General features: G+C 42.5%; 1 long non-coding RNA gene across 1 annotated transcript; it reads right to left on the reverse strand.

The window, feature by feature from the left end:
- Positions 1 to 1,896: 1,896 nt before the first annotated feature.
- On the reverse strand, positions 1,897 to 2,408 carry LOC138960224 (uncharacterized). The gene is made up of 2 exons (XR_011453911.1): positions 2,180 to 2,408; positions 1,897 to 2,103 (listed from the first exon to the last, which is right to left on the reverse strand). It is a non-coding gene; the product is annotated as an uncharacterized lncRNA (long non-coding RNA).
- Positions 2,409 to 15,206: the final 12,798 nt, after the last annotated feature.

The raw sequence follows: 15,206 nt of genomic DNA on the forward strand, positions 1-15,206 counted from the left end.
CAGTACTCACTGTGACCTCTACGTGTTTGCTCCCGTAAGCATTTCAAAGCTCCTTTGCTATATTAATTTCTTCGACATTCAGTTCTTTGTCTTCCTCTCAATTAGCCTATGTGGGACAAGACGCAAACAAGTCAGACGGTCCACTGCTATTTCTACTGCATTAGTGTAATATGTTCAATCTCTAGGGATCGAGCCTTGATGATGATATGTAGGAAATAATGGTTATGTACTGGTCCTTGAGACGCGTTGTGGTGATAGAGACAAAGACAGACAGACATTGAGAGACATACTGACAGAGAGGGGGTAGGGCATTGACATTGACGGATGTTTTTATTGTAATGGTCAGCAACCCGTTGACAAACTGAGTAGGGTAAATAATAAAGACGCCTAAAAGGGCTTTAAAACAGAGAGAGAGAGAGAGAGAGAGAGAGAGAGAGAGAGAGAGAGAGAGAGAGAGAGAGAGAGAGAGACAGAGACAGAGACAGAGAGACAGAGACAGAGAGACAGAGAGAAAGACAGACAGAGACAGACAGACAGACAGACAGAGACGGAGAGAGAATAGTGCCCTGGAATGGTATTATGGCAAAAGCAAACAGGTGCCTTTTTTACAGCCAGCTGTCACCCACGAGAGAGACTGTTCTAATGATCAAACATTAACAAACTGTCAAAGCACAAAAAAGGGGAGAGCGACAGAGACTGACAGATAGACAAATACACAAAGGATTTAGTTTAGATGACAAAAGTGGAAATAAGTGCGTGGGAAGAGAGTGCCTTGGAGGGTTCGAGTAGACGGTCAGTGGATGATTCACGACTTGAGAGACAGTGGAAAGGAGAAGCCATGACCTCGAGCAAGATATAAGCAGCAGGTTGCGGGTTGCGGTCAAGGCTCCGTGGAAGACTGTTCCTGGATTTCTTCATCTTGCTAATTACAGTTCTCATGGGCCGTCTTCAGGGCTGTCCATCTTATAATCCGTAACACCAACTTTGTTTTCTTCTGGCTCTCTCCCCAGTCCCCTTGATGTGGTCAGTGAAGTTTGTCTTGTCAATCCTTTTATTATGTATGGTCCTTCGAGGTGGCAAAAATGGTCGTCTACTGATCTGGATCTTCCAAACGTAGCTTTGTTTTGTGTGTGTGTGTGTGTGTGTGTGTGTGTGTGTGTGTGTGTGTGTGTGTGTGTGTGTGTGTGTGTGTGTGTGTGTGTGTTTGTGAGTGTGTGTGTGTCACTGTGCTTTAAAATCTTCGAGTTGCAGTGCGCATTTTTCGTTTCGTTCCAGGTTGGAATAGCTCATGTCACCCTTCCATCATGTAGATATTGATAATTTCACGTAACTATCATACTTACGGTAGACATTCTTCTTGTTTCACCAACGTCCAAAACATGTGCCCCTACAGTATGTCCTTATCGGTCTTTCTATAGGTCCTCTTCTGCATCTTTTGGTACGAACATATCTACTAATCTACAAACCTCCTCCCTGACAGCAGATCGATCTATAAGTCTTGATAATCAATGGACCTTGAAATTGGCAATGGATTTTCTGTCTTCTGATCCTCTACCATGATTAGTATCTGCAATTCTCCAGTGGACACCCCCCTCCTCCCTCCCCCTACCCTTTCTTGACCTGTCCTACTTTATATAACCACTGATGGTGTGACTTCTCCATTTGGTCCTCTCACGACTTCTCCGTTTTGGATGGGTTGACCAGGGGTGGCCTATTCATTTTCCTTTCTGAATTTCCGCTACATTTCATCGTATAACTCACTCTGTGCCTGAGAGACTTTGTCACAGGGAATGGGAAAGTTTGCAACTGTAGTTTGGGGCTCGGCGTTGGGGGTAGTACGTGTAGCTAATGAGATATACCGCAACGACCACATCAGCTTGTGTCATAACTCATAACTCATAACTCATAACATTTTATTGATCCAACAAAGGAAATTAAATTAGTCATCAGCACATATAGGTCATTAATTAATAACTATAAAAGAATAAAAGAAGAAAATTCATAAAACCCATGATATAAAAATACCCTTTTTTCTTGCACACCTGACACACCGACACACCAATACACATGCATACATGCCTACATACATACCTACATACATACCTACATACATACATACATACATACATACATACATACATACATACATACATACATACATACATACATACATACATACATACATACATACATACATACATACATACATACATTCCATGTTAAAGTGTAGTTAAGAACATCACAGTAATTATATCATTGTTTGGATTAACAGATAAGTTTTTATATAAATGATGATAACAACAATCCATAATTAACGCTATTGCACTACCAAAGAAGAGACCAACCAAACACATAAAAACCAATAACAGTAATCATCATCAGTTATCACAGGTATCACAGTAGATTAGCCATTGGGCAAATATAGTGTCAACACCATCACAACAAAGCTAGAGCTCATTTTCACAGCACTAGTTATGATCAAAGGTCAAACAGTCATCAAATCATATTAAATCTATCACTAAGAGGTACATTTAAAAGGCATCACTGATAGTCTGTGGCCAGGACGATGGCTCGGTTGCTGTTAAAATATCTCACAGCTGCAGGAAGAAAAGAACGCCGAAAACGCTCCGTTCGACACCTAGGCATGAGAAACCGAGCGTTCCGTGTGATGCGGAGATCCATCAGTGCGTCGTGGAGGGGATGCCCTGGGTCGAACAGAATAGCTCTGGACTTACTGGCAAGCCTTCTTTCGATAAGGACTTCAAGGGTGTCAAGGCTCTGGCCTACAGTAGAACTCGCTTTCTTTATCAGCCTGTTCAGTCTGCCAGTGTCCCTTGCAGTGGCATTCCCTCCCCAACACACTGATGCAAACACCATCACACTGCACACCATACTCTGATAAAACATGTACAGCATCTTGTTACACACATGGAATGATCTCAGCTTGCGCAGGAAAAACAATCTTGACTGCGTCTTCTTAAAAACAGCATCAACATGATTAAACCAGCTTAGCTTGTTATCTAGAACTACACCTAAATACTTGTACTCGCTGACTATCTCAATCGCATCACCTTTGATGACTACAGGATGGACAGTGTTTTTCTTTTTGCGAAAATCAAAAATCATTTCCTTCGTCTTGCTTGCGTTTAATACTAAAAAGTTGGAATCACACCAAGACACAAAATCATCAATACGTTCTCTATACAAGCTCTCATCACCATCAAGAATACTACCAACCACGGCAGAGTCGTCAGAAAATTTCTGAAGATGACATGACTCTCCTTGTACTTTAAAATCAGATGTATACAGGGTGAACAAAAAAGGTGACAAAACTGTTCCTTGTGGTGCTCCGGTGAAAGTGTTAATCATGTCAGATGTAAAAGTACCATTCCATCGTACAAACTGTGGTCTATCTACTAAATAATCCAGAATCCATTTCACTGTACTATGATGCAAAGACATGTTTTGTAAATTCTGAGCCAGAAGATGAGGCTGAATAGTCTGAAAGGCAGAAGAAAAATCAAAAAACATAACTCTAACACAAGCAGAGCTCTTCTCCAGATGTGTGTACACAGAATGTAACATAAACAATAGTGCATCATCAACCCCTACTTTGGCCCTGTATGCAAACTGCAAAGAATCTTGAAAAGCAGCAACTTGGACCTTCAAAACAGTCAACACCAGTCTTTCAAAAACGTTCATAATGTGAGAAGTGAGAGCTACAGGCCTATAGTCATTCAGCCGATCGATTGAAGTACCCTGCTCCTTTATCCTCACTGTAGTATAACTACATTCACAGAATTTTCTATTAGGCCTAAAAAAAAATAGGTGTGGTTACGGTAACCCGACCTACCCTATTTTTAGGGGCCGACCCTATAACTTTTTATTACATTTGTCAAAAAAAACACACACACACAAGAAAACGAGTGCAGAAAACGCAATGAAAGCGAAAGCGCCCGAGTCGCACACTTATTTCCCTGTCAAGTAGGTTTAATTTGTACACAAAAAAAGTTTTAAAAAAAAAGTGATTGCCTACCTTCCTACCCTATTTTTTTTTGGCTATGTTACCGTAACCACACCTGTTATTTTTTTTGGCCTTAGTATGGTAAGGAGCAAATTATACCTGCGCAGAGTCAGCGGCGCTGCATGCTGCGATAGGGATTATGACGAGTACTTGGCATGTTTTCTTTTCACGCAACGTGTAGAGGGCTGGGAGAAAAAAATTACCGCAATAATCTGCAGTGCGTCGTCTGTGCCGCTGACTCTGCGCAGATGTAATTTGCCCCTAATACTACAGTAAGGATAATGGAGTACTCAGTAGGATGCGGCGGTCGACCGTCGCTTTGAAATAAGCATCTGCGACAACGTCTAAACAAACCAAGACATCTCCCCTTGATCTTCCCTTCAAAGGTGAATACAGTCGAACCTGCCCTTGAGACCACTTGTCAATAAAGACCACCTGCCCATAAAGACCACCTGCCCATAAAGACCACCTGCCCGTAAAGACCACCTGCCCATAAAGACCACCTGCCCGTAAAGACCACCTGCCCATAAAGACCACCTGCCCATAAAGACCACCTGCCCGTAAAGACCACCTGCCCATAAAGACCACCTGCCCATAAAGACCACCTGCCCATTAAGACCACCTGCCCATTAAGACCACCCCAAAGGATCCCAGACGCTTTCTACGACTATATAAATCACCTGTTTAAAGAGACCACCTGTCTAAAGAGACCACTTTTGCTCAGTCCCTTGGGTGGTCTCTTTAGACAGGTTCGACTGTACCAGAATGCCAAATGCGACACAGGATTCGAGAGGATTTTGCTTAATGCGAGTAATTGTTTAAGTAAGATTTCTGCTTTTTATGTATGTCCTCGAGGAAATGACAAAGAATCTCCAGAACTCATTATTTTCTCGGTTAAAAAAAAGGCATATCAGCATGGAAAATCACGTGTAATCGAGTCACTGCTTGGTTGTGCACATGTTGGTATCATACTTTATTAAGTGATTTGATTTAAGTGATGTTTACTGTTTATGGTAGGGGTTTGGAGGGAGATTATATTTACCAAATGTAATATTCCTGAAGCAATATTGTGGCATTTCATTGCGCGTTAACACGGATCCTTCGCTGATTTAGTGCGAGCGTGCCCCCAAGTCTGTATCGTAAACCAGATACAAGCATATTGACCGAAATGCCAAAACAAACACGAAGGGAATTGTATTATTGCATCGTCCTATCAATATTAGAACGGGGGAACAATTTATTCATGCTGATAAATTGAAAGATCATGCAACTCGTGGAATAGGTCAACTCAGCATTCGATAACAGAAGCAACATTAATGCTGGTCGATGTGGGTTTGTTTTCTTAATTGAGTTGTATTTGCGCAATTCCGTATACGAATTTCAGCGACCTCTGGTCTGATTCCGGTGAGGTCAGTCATTTCGGCAATTATGTGCGACCAAAGGTCATTGATACTCAGTCGTTTCGCTACGTTTGTGTCTATCTGATATTATAAGTTGGAACGAAAAGGCCTTTCAGCAATCAAATAATGCCAGTTAAGAATGTGCAGCTCTTGGAAAACTTACATCGTTTCATTTTCTTAGCAGATTTGTATTTTCTGAACGAACCCTTAGACTCCGTTTGACTTGGTTTGGTGTAAACGTCCATAAATCAACGATATTAAGAAGAACTTGATAGCACTCCAGTTCCGTAATGCTGTTGTTATACGTGAACCTGTTGCCAATCAGCCTGACACAAGTCTCCGCCAACGAAGCAATAATCAGATGAAAAATACGGCAACATGTGCGATGCCCCACTTCACTGCACTTTCATTTATCACCACAACTCTCCATTCGAGTGGAAGGCTTTGGAAACGGTTTAGGAACGAAGGGATGGGTAGTATTTGACGTTTCCAGGCACACATTACGAGTGCGGCCAGCCAATCTGGACTGACCCAGACCGGCAACTTACTCCCCCCCCCCCCCCCCCCGCCCCAACATGCGCACCAATCAATGGTAAGCTGCAATCTGGATGCTGACATTATGAGCTAATCTTGCTGCGACTCTATTAGTCAGGGTGGCGTAGTCGTTAGGACCTTCGGCTGATCGGGGTCACCGTACGACAAGCGCTCTGCTCCAAGCAGCGGTTTTCGTATGCAAATGTATGCAAATGTATGCACATCTATGCATATCTCTGGCATCTTCACGCCAGGGACGCTGGTCGGATGGTTGTGGGTGGGAGTTTCTGGTTTATCTTAAATACTGTCCTAGTTCAGGGTGTTTCAGTGTCAGTCTAAGGCGTTGACTTGGTTATGTATGGCCTGTCCTTGTTCCAAAGGCCAGATGAGCATACCTATCAGCTTGCGAGTTCTCCTGCTAGTGTCGTGTTATGGTTCAGGCGAAATGTGTTCGAATATGAATAGCAGTAATATAATTATGTTCATGTTATCGTAAACCTTCCGAATCGTTGCAGTTTGCAAGATCTTCCGCATGTATTCTTCCATACATTACCATATATCTTCTTCTTCGTCGTCGTCGTTCGCTCAGTCAGCAACTCCGGATGCCCTTTTGTTACTATTTGTACGTAAATTGGTTCTAATGACTCTCCACGTCATATCCTACTTAGTTTTTTTTAGCCATATGTCAATGAGGTCAACACGTTCAATGCAAGTAATAGTGTCTTATTACCTGTTCTTGTTTTCAAGGCTCGATGAGTGGACATCTCAGCTTGATTTTATATGGTTTGGGAGACAGTTTTGCGAAGATCCATATCAGTGATATTTTTTTCATGTTATCACAAACCGAATTTAGGCGTTTTGAAGAGCTTCGGAATATTCTCTTTTATCCCATAATTCTGTTCCTATTTGAAGGTAAATCAGTTCCAGTAATATTTTCACGTCAGAGAAAGTCTTGCTTGTCTTACTAAGACCATGTCAATGACATCAACTTGGTTACAGCGCAAGTGGTTGCGAACTGGAAATGTCTTGTTCTTGAACGCAAGGCTACAGACGAATCACCTTTCAATGTCTTCTGCTTGTTTCCTTTTATTGTTTTGGAATTGTTTGCACGATATTCGACATCAGTGACATCTGCACGTTAGAGAATACCTTCGTCATCTTTGTCATTTCAAATTTGCAAGATATTTCCCATGTTTTCATATTTGTACGTAAATCGGTTCCGATTATATCTTCAAATGAGAGCAAATTTTGATGATTGTCTTCCAATGAAAATAGCAATTTCGTTAAGGCCGTCAGAAAATCCTAGAAATGTTCCTGTACTCAATGCCAAATGAGCAGACTTATTAGATTACAGGGTCTTCTGTTTGTTTCTTTCTTTGGTTATTTATACGAAATTTGTCACATGTAATATCTTCACATTAGAGTGATCCTTCCTAATCTTTGTAATTCCTTGGGACTTCCGCTAGTTTATGTCGGTTCTGGTGTGATTTGTATGAACATCGACTCCAGTTTTTTCTTGATGGTATGGTAAATCTTGTTTATCTTCCAGAGGACATGGCAATAACTTTAAGTTAGTCATGGAATTCATGACTTCCTTGACGGCAATGTCCAAGACCATGACAGTTACAGAGCTAATATTGCTATCTACGAACCTGGGGGTCAGGTGGTCATGGCGGATGGATGGCCAGAGGAAACCGTGAGGGGCTCCTCCAGTGCACTGCGAGAAAGCGACTTGCATACGTTACCCAGTCCAACATTAAAGGCTGACATAGTCCTATGTAATTAGTTTAATTACTTCCAGGGCTTTTTTCATCGTTGCGGGGATGTATAAATTAAGCTTCCTGCAAAGTTTCAGGTTTGAAGTCCTTACCAATTAAGAGAAATAATTAATTCTTTATTGCATTGTTTAGCAACAGTTCTCCAGGACTTGGGTTATTTTTAGACCGTTGACGTCACTTCGTGACGTTTCGTAAACCAAAGATGGCGTTTGAGACTGTTCTGTTTACATTCGACACTATCAACACCACTTTGCAATACTGAAATATTTTTTTCTGTGTTCGAAAGCTACAGCCAATCGTTATCATATCCCCTTAGGTACAGTTTTATAACATTATTGGCACATGTAAACAATATGAATTAATTAATGAACGCTACGAAAAGGGCAGCCTTTAAATGTGACGCAGTCCTTCCTCCGTGTAAACGATCCGGCTCACCATCTCAGAGCTCGACAAGACTTGTACTTGAAATAAGGCCATCCCTCCTTTTGACAAATACTAATATACAACAGCACGGGCAGATCGGACAATGTTTGATTACTTACTTTCTTAATAGCTACGGGTGTCAATTTTCGCATTTCATTAATTGATGAATCTTGTTTATCTTCCAGAGGACATGGCTATAACTTTAAGTTAGTCATTGAATTCATGACTTCCTTGACGGCTATTTTCAAGTCCATGACAGTTAATTACAGAGCTAATATTGCTTTCTACGAACCTGGGGGTCAACTAATCATATGTTACCCAGTCCGATTTTAAATGCGCAGTCCTTCCTCCGTGTAAACGATTCGGCTCACCGTCTCAGAGCTCGACCAGTATAGTACTTGGAATAAGACCACCCCCTTTTGACACATACCAAAATTCAAAACACTGTGTGCTTTCTGTGCAGAGTGGGCAATTTTTGATTAATTAATTTCTTCACAGCTACTGGTGTCAATCTTCACAGCTACTGGTGTCAATCTTCACAGCTACTGGTGTCAATCTTCACAGCTACTGGTGTCAATCTTCACAGCTACTGGTGTCAATCTTCACAGCTACTGGTGTCAATCTTCACAGCTACTGGTGTCAATCTTCGCATACAATTGTTGTTATAATCGTTTACAGGCAGGCAGGGTGTGCCGAAGAAAAATTTCCATTTGTGTGTAATATTTTAATGGACAATAAAGTGCTGTTATTGTTATTGTTATTGTTATTTCATTCTTTAAAAAAGTTTCAACTGTGCAAAGGAAGTACCCAGGATGTTAATTCTGGGTAAATGTCAAACAGGAGGGGGTGGCCTTATCCCATGTAAAAGCCTGGCCGGGGCTAAGACAGTAAGCCTAACCGTTTCCATGGGAAGGACTGGACCTTTAATGTCGGGTCGCGTAACATATGCTAGTCGCTTTCTCGTAGTGTATTGAAACAGTCTCATGTGATTTCCTGGAACCACCCCTCCATCCCGGGAGGTCTAGAGATCAGGTGATAATGGTGGAGGGATGGCTCCAGAAATCCCGAGGGACTGTTCCAGTCCACTAGGAGAAAGCGACTAGCATATGTATGTTACCCCGTCGCCATATAACCTTCATGGTTGAAAACGACGTTAAACACCAAATAAAGAAAAGATGTATGTTACCCAATCCGACATTTAGGTGGTGCTACATGGACCTGGGCTAGATAGAGTGACACTGTCAGTGCGGTATTTTGATTTCCCAAGGGAAGGCAACAGGAATGTCTGTCTAGTACGGTTAGGCAAACAGCGTTTACATGGCCTCTGTAGTCGGCATCGTAGCCAGAAACCACACAGCAGCACTATTGTGGCAGCGGACCTACCCTTGGGAAGGTTTAGCGGAGACTCTCACGTATGTCTGTAGACTGCTCTGACGGGCTTAGGGGCAGATAGTGTTGTCATAGTTTGGCATCTCGGCTGTCTTATTCTTGCTGTGGGGAGCGGTGAATAGAGGTGGGCGTTTGGGGTGGGACTGGGGTTTGGGTGTCGAGCTGGGGGTAAGGTGTCGAAGGAAGGGAACAAGCTTTTGTGGCTGTTAATTTGCCAGTTCTTTCTCTTTTCATATCTTTATTTTGTCTTTCCTCATTTTTTCTCTCTATTTTGTTTTTGAGAAGGAGGATATCACTGTTATAGTATGGCATCTCGGCTGCTTTTTTCTGTCGGTGGGGAGCGGTGAATAGGGGTGGTCGTTTGGGGTGGGCCTATGGGGATAGGTGTCGAGGGAAGGGGAACGGCTTTTGTGGGTGTTAATTTGGCCGTTATTCCTCTTTTCATGTCTCTTTTTCTTTCTTTCTTTCCTCGTTTGTTTCTCTCTCTTTTTCTGTTGAGAAGGAGGAGAGGAGGCCTGCAAGTGCCCCTACTCATGATTAAATTGTGTGTTTTGTGGGGTTTGTAGTTTGTAGTGGTAAGTGCGTGAAGGTAGAAGAACTGAAAGTCTCAAGTCTGTATAATTATAAATCATCATGCTTGGTTGACGGGATTCCTTTTCCTACTGTAAATTCTCATCTGTTGCACTGTGAAGTATCCACTGTAGAAACAGGCAGAATGACAGACGACTTCGACTCTGTGTTTAGCTTTATCCTGAATTGCGTTTGCGATTAGCAGTGTGTGTGTGGGGGGGGGGGTGGGTGGGTGGGTGTGTGCGTGCGTGTGTGTGTGTGTGTGTGTGTGTTTGTGTGTGTGTGTGTGTGTTTGTGTGTGTGTGTGTGTGTCTGTATCTGTGTCTGTCTGTGTCTGTAGGTGTCTGTCGGTGCCTGTGCGTCTGTGTCTGTGGCAATGCGTGATTTTGAGTACCTTCACTATTTTGACAGAACATACTCCTGCACGCCATTGACTCTCTCTTTGTGTTTGCTGCTTCAGTCCCAATACACTCAGCGGCTATCCGTGCTCGCTATTTTCTCTCATCTAAATGCAAATGAAATTCGGAACTCTGTGTGTTGTTTCACGTGCTGTAGTGTGCGGCGACTGACCTCACTTTTCAAGTTACTATGTTTGTCTTGTGTGTCAAACCGCAAGTCAATGGGTTTTACGCCATAATTATGCAGTAGAAGTCATGGTTTAATAGACTTACTCGTGCTATTGAAGCCTGTCCTTAACTGGGCGAAGTCGACGACGCGAAGTATACTTCGCGAAGCTGGCCGCACGAAGCTTTAGGGCTGAGTTTTCGGTAAAAAGACTTCGCGAAGCTGGCCGCACGAAGCCTAGGGCTGAGTTTTCGGTAAAAAGACTTCGCAAAGTCTCCGTGAAGTCGTTTTCTGGTTCAATTAGGGACAGGATTAAGGAAAAAGACGGAAACAGTAGACGTGGTCGTAGAAAGCTTTATCATTGTACGTAATTTATTCAGTAAGAATCTTAAACGAAATGAGGCAGAGCGTTGTAAAGGTAGCAAATAACCAAAGGGAAGTAATCGCTCTTTATGCATACGACATGTGTAATGGAGTAAGCGAGAGTTGTACGGAACCTTTCTCCTGGCACCTGAGAGAATAACAAGCATTGAAATGAACAAGCGACTTTCATCCTCAATGCTTGTTATTCTCTCAGGTGCCAGGAGAAAGGTTCCGTACAACTCTCTCTTACTCCATTACACATGTCGTACGCATCAAGAGCGATTACTTCCCTTTGGTTATTTGGTAATTTATTCAAGCAATATAATCAAGTTGTCTGCGTCGTTGTCTTTGTTCCTTTTTGCCGTCGTTATCCTGTACCAAACGGGTCAGCTCTGCATCGTGGAATTGCCACGTTTTCTGTCGCTGTCTCTTCCTTTCATTTTGGCATTACGTGTTATCCAAAAGACAGACACAGCAAGTTGGAATGTTCCAGCCATCAGAATGGGCGCTAAGAAATAGAAGCTACTAGAGTACAGGCTATTTCAGCTGAGGGTCCTACCTTGGAGTTTTCTCTGTTGGCCTGAAAGACTATTATAGGAGGACATTGCCCTATAGAAATGTCCAGCCTTTGTGACTAGCGGTGCTGGGTAGGGTGTAACAAGTATGATGGGCTATAACAGCTGAGGGTCCTGTATATTGCTCTTTTTTGGATTTTTTTAAGGAGATCAAGATTTTTACACCCCCGGTATAGGGGTGTGTATAGGTTTCACTCGATGTGTTTGTGTGTTTGTGGCGGTGTTTGTGTTCGCAAGTAGATCTCAAGAATGAACGGACCGATCGTCACCAAACTTGGTGAACAGGTTCTATACATTCCTGAGACGGTCCTTACAAAAATTGGGACCAGTCAAACACACGGTTAGGGAGTTATTGGTGGATTAAAATTATACAACGACTTAAAGACGGACACCCCCGTTGGTCAAAGGGAAATAACCATTCTCACTGCCACCAACTGAGAAGGTTATTTCCCTTGACGGGGGTGTTTTTCCTATCAGAGGAATTTCTTGTTTTTACTAAGATTTGAAGTAAAAAGCGTGAACAAATATGAGCTTTTTAGAACCTCCTTCACTTTATTGTAATAGAGCTGAATGTAAATAGTTACAAATATGGAGAAAACCGTGCAAACTTCTTAGAAAGAAAGCAAAACTAAATCGGTCCCGAATGGCCAAACAATTCGAAGGGACATGAAACAAACAATAACCAACAAACCAATCCTGCGTTTTGACCCTGTTGTCCGGTTTCTTAAAGGTCAAGTAGACACTGCATATTGTACAATGGGATAGCCTTTCAGATAAGCAGTTAGACGGGCGCAGTGGAGTTCAAATCCCGGTCGCGGCCGCCTGGTGGGTAAAGGGTGGAGATTTTGTCCGATCTCCCAGGTCAACTTATGTGCAGATCTGCTAGTGCCTTATCGTGTGTACACGCAAGCACAAGACCAAATTGAGCACGGACAAGATTCTCTAATCCATATCAGAGTTCAGTGGATTATCGAAACACGAAAATACCCAGCATACTTCCCCCGAAAGCGGCGTATGGCTGCCTAAATAGTGGGGTAAAACGGTCATACAGGTAAAAACCCACACATGAGTGAACGTGGGAGTTTCAGCCCACAAATGAAGAAGAAGAAGAAGATATTAAGCAGTACTTTAGAGCGTATGGGAAGTATCGGCTATTCCCACTGAGAATCGTGCCCCCCCCCCCCCCCCACCCACCCATTCGTCACCCCCACCCCGCCTCATTCCCCATTGCCCTTTTACCAAAGGGATAGGCATTGAGGCATTGTGGGCTGCAGACGCAGCAGGTGCATTTTCCCAGTGTCTGCCCTGTTGGCCTCTTGCGGCTTCAAAGTTGTACGGTTCCTTTGTTGCTAGAAGTCTGAAGAGCACATAAGAGTAAGAGAACATTGTCTGTAGAAAGCAGAACGACTTGTACAGTCATTCGATTGCGCAAAATATATAATATGTTTAATAAATAAATGTTTTCAAGTGTGTGACCTGGTGGCCTCTTGCTTCAAAGTTTCAAGGTTCCTTTGTTGCTAGAAGCCTCAAGAGAACATAAGAGGAAGGGAACATTGTCGGAAGACAATATTACGACTTGTCCTGACAGTCATTCGATTGCACATATAAAACAAATTAAATAAATCAATCAAATGAGTCGACCTCAAAATCACATTTTAGCTCTTACCTCTTCTACACTTTTAGGTGTCCTGCTGTACACTTTACGATACGGTCTAACCTTTTCCTGTTATCGGGCTGTAATTACCATACGAATGACCTTTTCTAGACTCCTGTTCGTATAGTGGCCACGGCCACAGAAGCATTCACTGCCCGATGAATATGCAGTTGTGTCATTTATTCTCTCCGATTTCTCTCATAAATCGTGATTGTGATCTAGTATAACATTGCTGTCTTTTCATGTTATTTTCCTATGGGCAATTCCGATAATCTGCGAAAATCAAAGCAGAATGCTGTCTCTTCCTATTAGACTTGCATGGCCACTTGTGCAAGCATTGCAATGGATATCAAATCTCTTGTGTTTTTCTGCAAGGGAAATTTCATTTAGTTGTTTCTGGATTATCTGCGCTGATTTGTTTTTGTTCTGTGCCTAAAGGGGAAAATTGTGTACTGGAAACGTGAGTGCAATAATGCAAAACATACCATTCAGCCTGAAGCCTGTATTTGGAAGGTAATGAAATGAATAACAAGACGCGAAGCCTTCAAGGCTCACGTAAGAAATCAACAAACAGTAACACAAACTCAATCACTCCGTCACACATACACACACACACACACACACACACACACACACACACACACACACACACACACACACACACACACACACACACACACACACACACACACACACACACACACAGTAAGCATAGGTGACACTGTGCAAGAAAGCGAGACACTAGATCTAGATCTGTCTGTCTGCATGTAGCCCACTTACAGGGACACGACTGCCAATGGCCGATTTCGAAGAAAAAACTAGTCTCGGCCCGCTCAAAATAACAATGACCGAGACTTTCAGTAATTCCTTCGCGTGACGTCTAACCCTCTTACGCCATAATGTGACGTCTTCAAATGTTAAAGTTTCTACCACAGACATACACACGCACACACACACGCACGCACGCACAGACAGACAAAGTTACGATCGCATAGGCTACACTTACGTGAGCCAATAATAATAATAATAATAATAATAATAATAATAATAATAATAATAATAATAATAATAATAATAATAAATGATCATTTATATAGCGCAACATCATAACTTTACAATTATGCTCTTTGCGCTTGACACATTCAAAATTAAAACACAGTTATACAAGCATTTACATCTACATTCATAGTCAGCAACGCTTAATTAAAAGCATACACCATCAAACATACATTACAAAAGATTCTTCCACTAACTAAGTAATAAAAACATGAATAAAATAGGTAGTGAAAACAAGGAAATACCAGCTGAATACCCTTAATCAAACAGAACATGTTATCAACAATACTGAAAACAGCCCTAGATGTTTATATACATTATCACATAGGCGATACGAACGCACTCCCATCCCTTTGCAGCCGTTTGCCATTCGTATGCATAGTGCAGTCCTGTAGCTGTGTACCAACAGTGCTGTTCTTTATCTATGACATCAAAAGTGCTGTCTTTTGGCTTTGCCCCCAAAATGCTGTCCTCTTCTTTGCCCCAAAAGTGCTGTCTTTTGGCTTTGCCCCCAAAATGCTGTCCTCTTCTTTGCCCCAAAAGTGCTGTCTTTTGGCTTTGCCCCCAAAATGCTGTCCTCTTCTTTGCCCCAAAAGTGCTGTCTTTTGGCTTTGCCCCCAAAATGCTGTCCTCTTCTTTGCCCCAAAAGTGCTGTCTTTTGGCTTTGCCCCCAAAATGCTGTCCTCTTCTTTGCCCCAAAAGTGCTGTCTTTTGGCTTTGCCCCCAAAATGCTGTCCTCTTCTTTGCCCCAAAAGTGCTGTCTTTTGGCTTTGCCCCCAAAATGCTGTCCTCTTCTTTGCCCCAAAAGTGCTGTCTTTTGGCTTTGCCCCCAAAATGCTGTCCTCTTCTTTGCCCCAAAAGTGATGTCCACTAGCT

Source organism: Littorina saxatilis, linkage group LG2, assembly GCF_037325665.1.
Source record: "Littorina saxatilis isolate snail1 linkage group LG2, US_GU_Lsax_2.0, whole genome shotgun sequence".
Taxonomy (NCBI): domain Eukaryota; kingdom Metazoa; phylum Mollusca; class Gastropoda; order Littorinimorpha; family Littorinidae; genus Littorina; species Littorina saxatilis.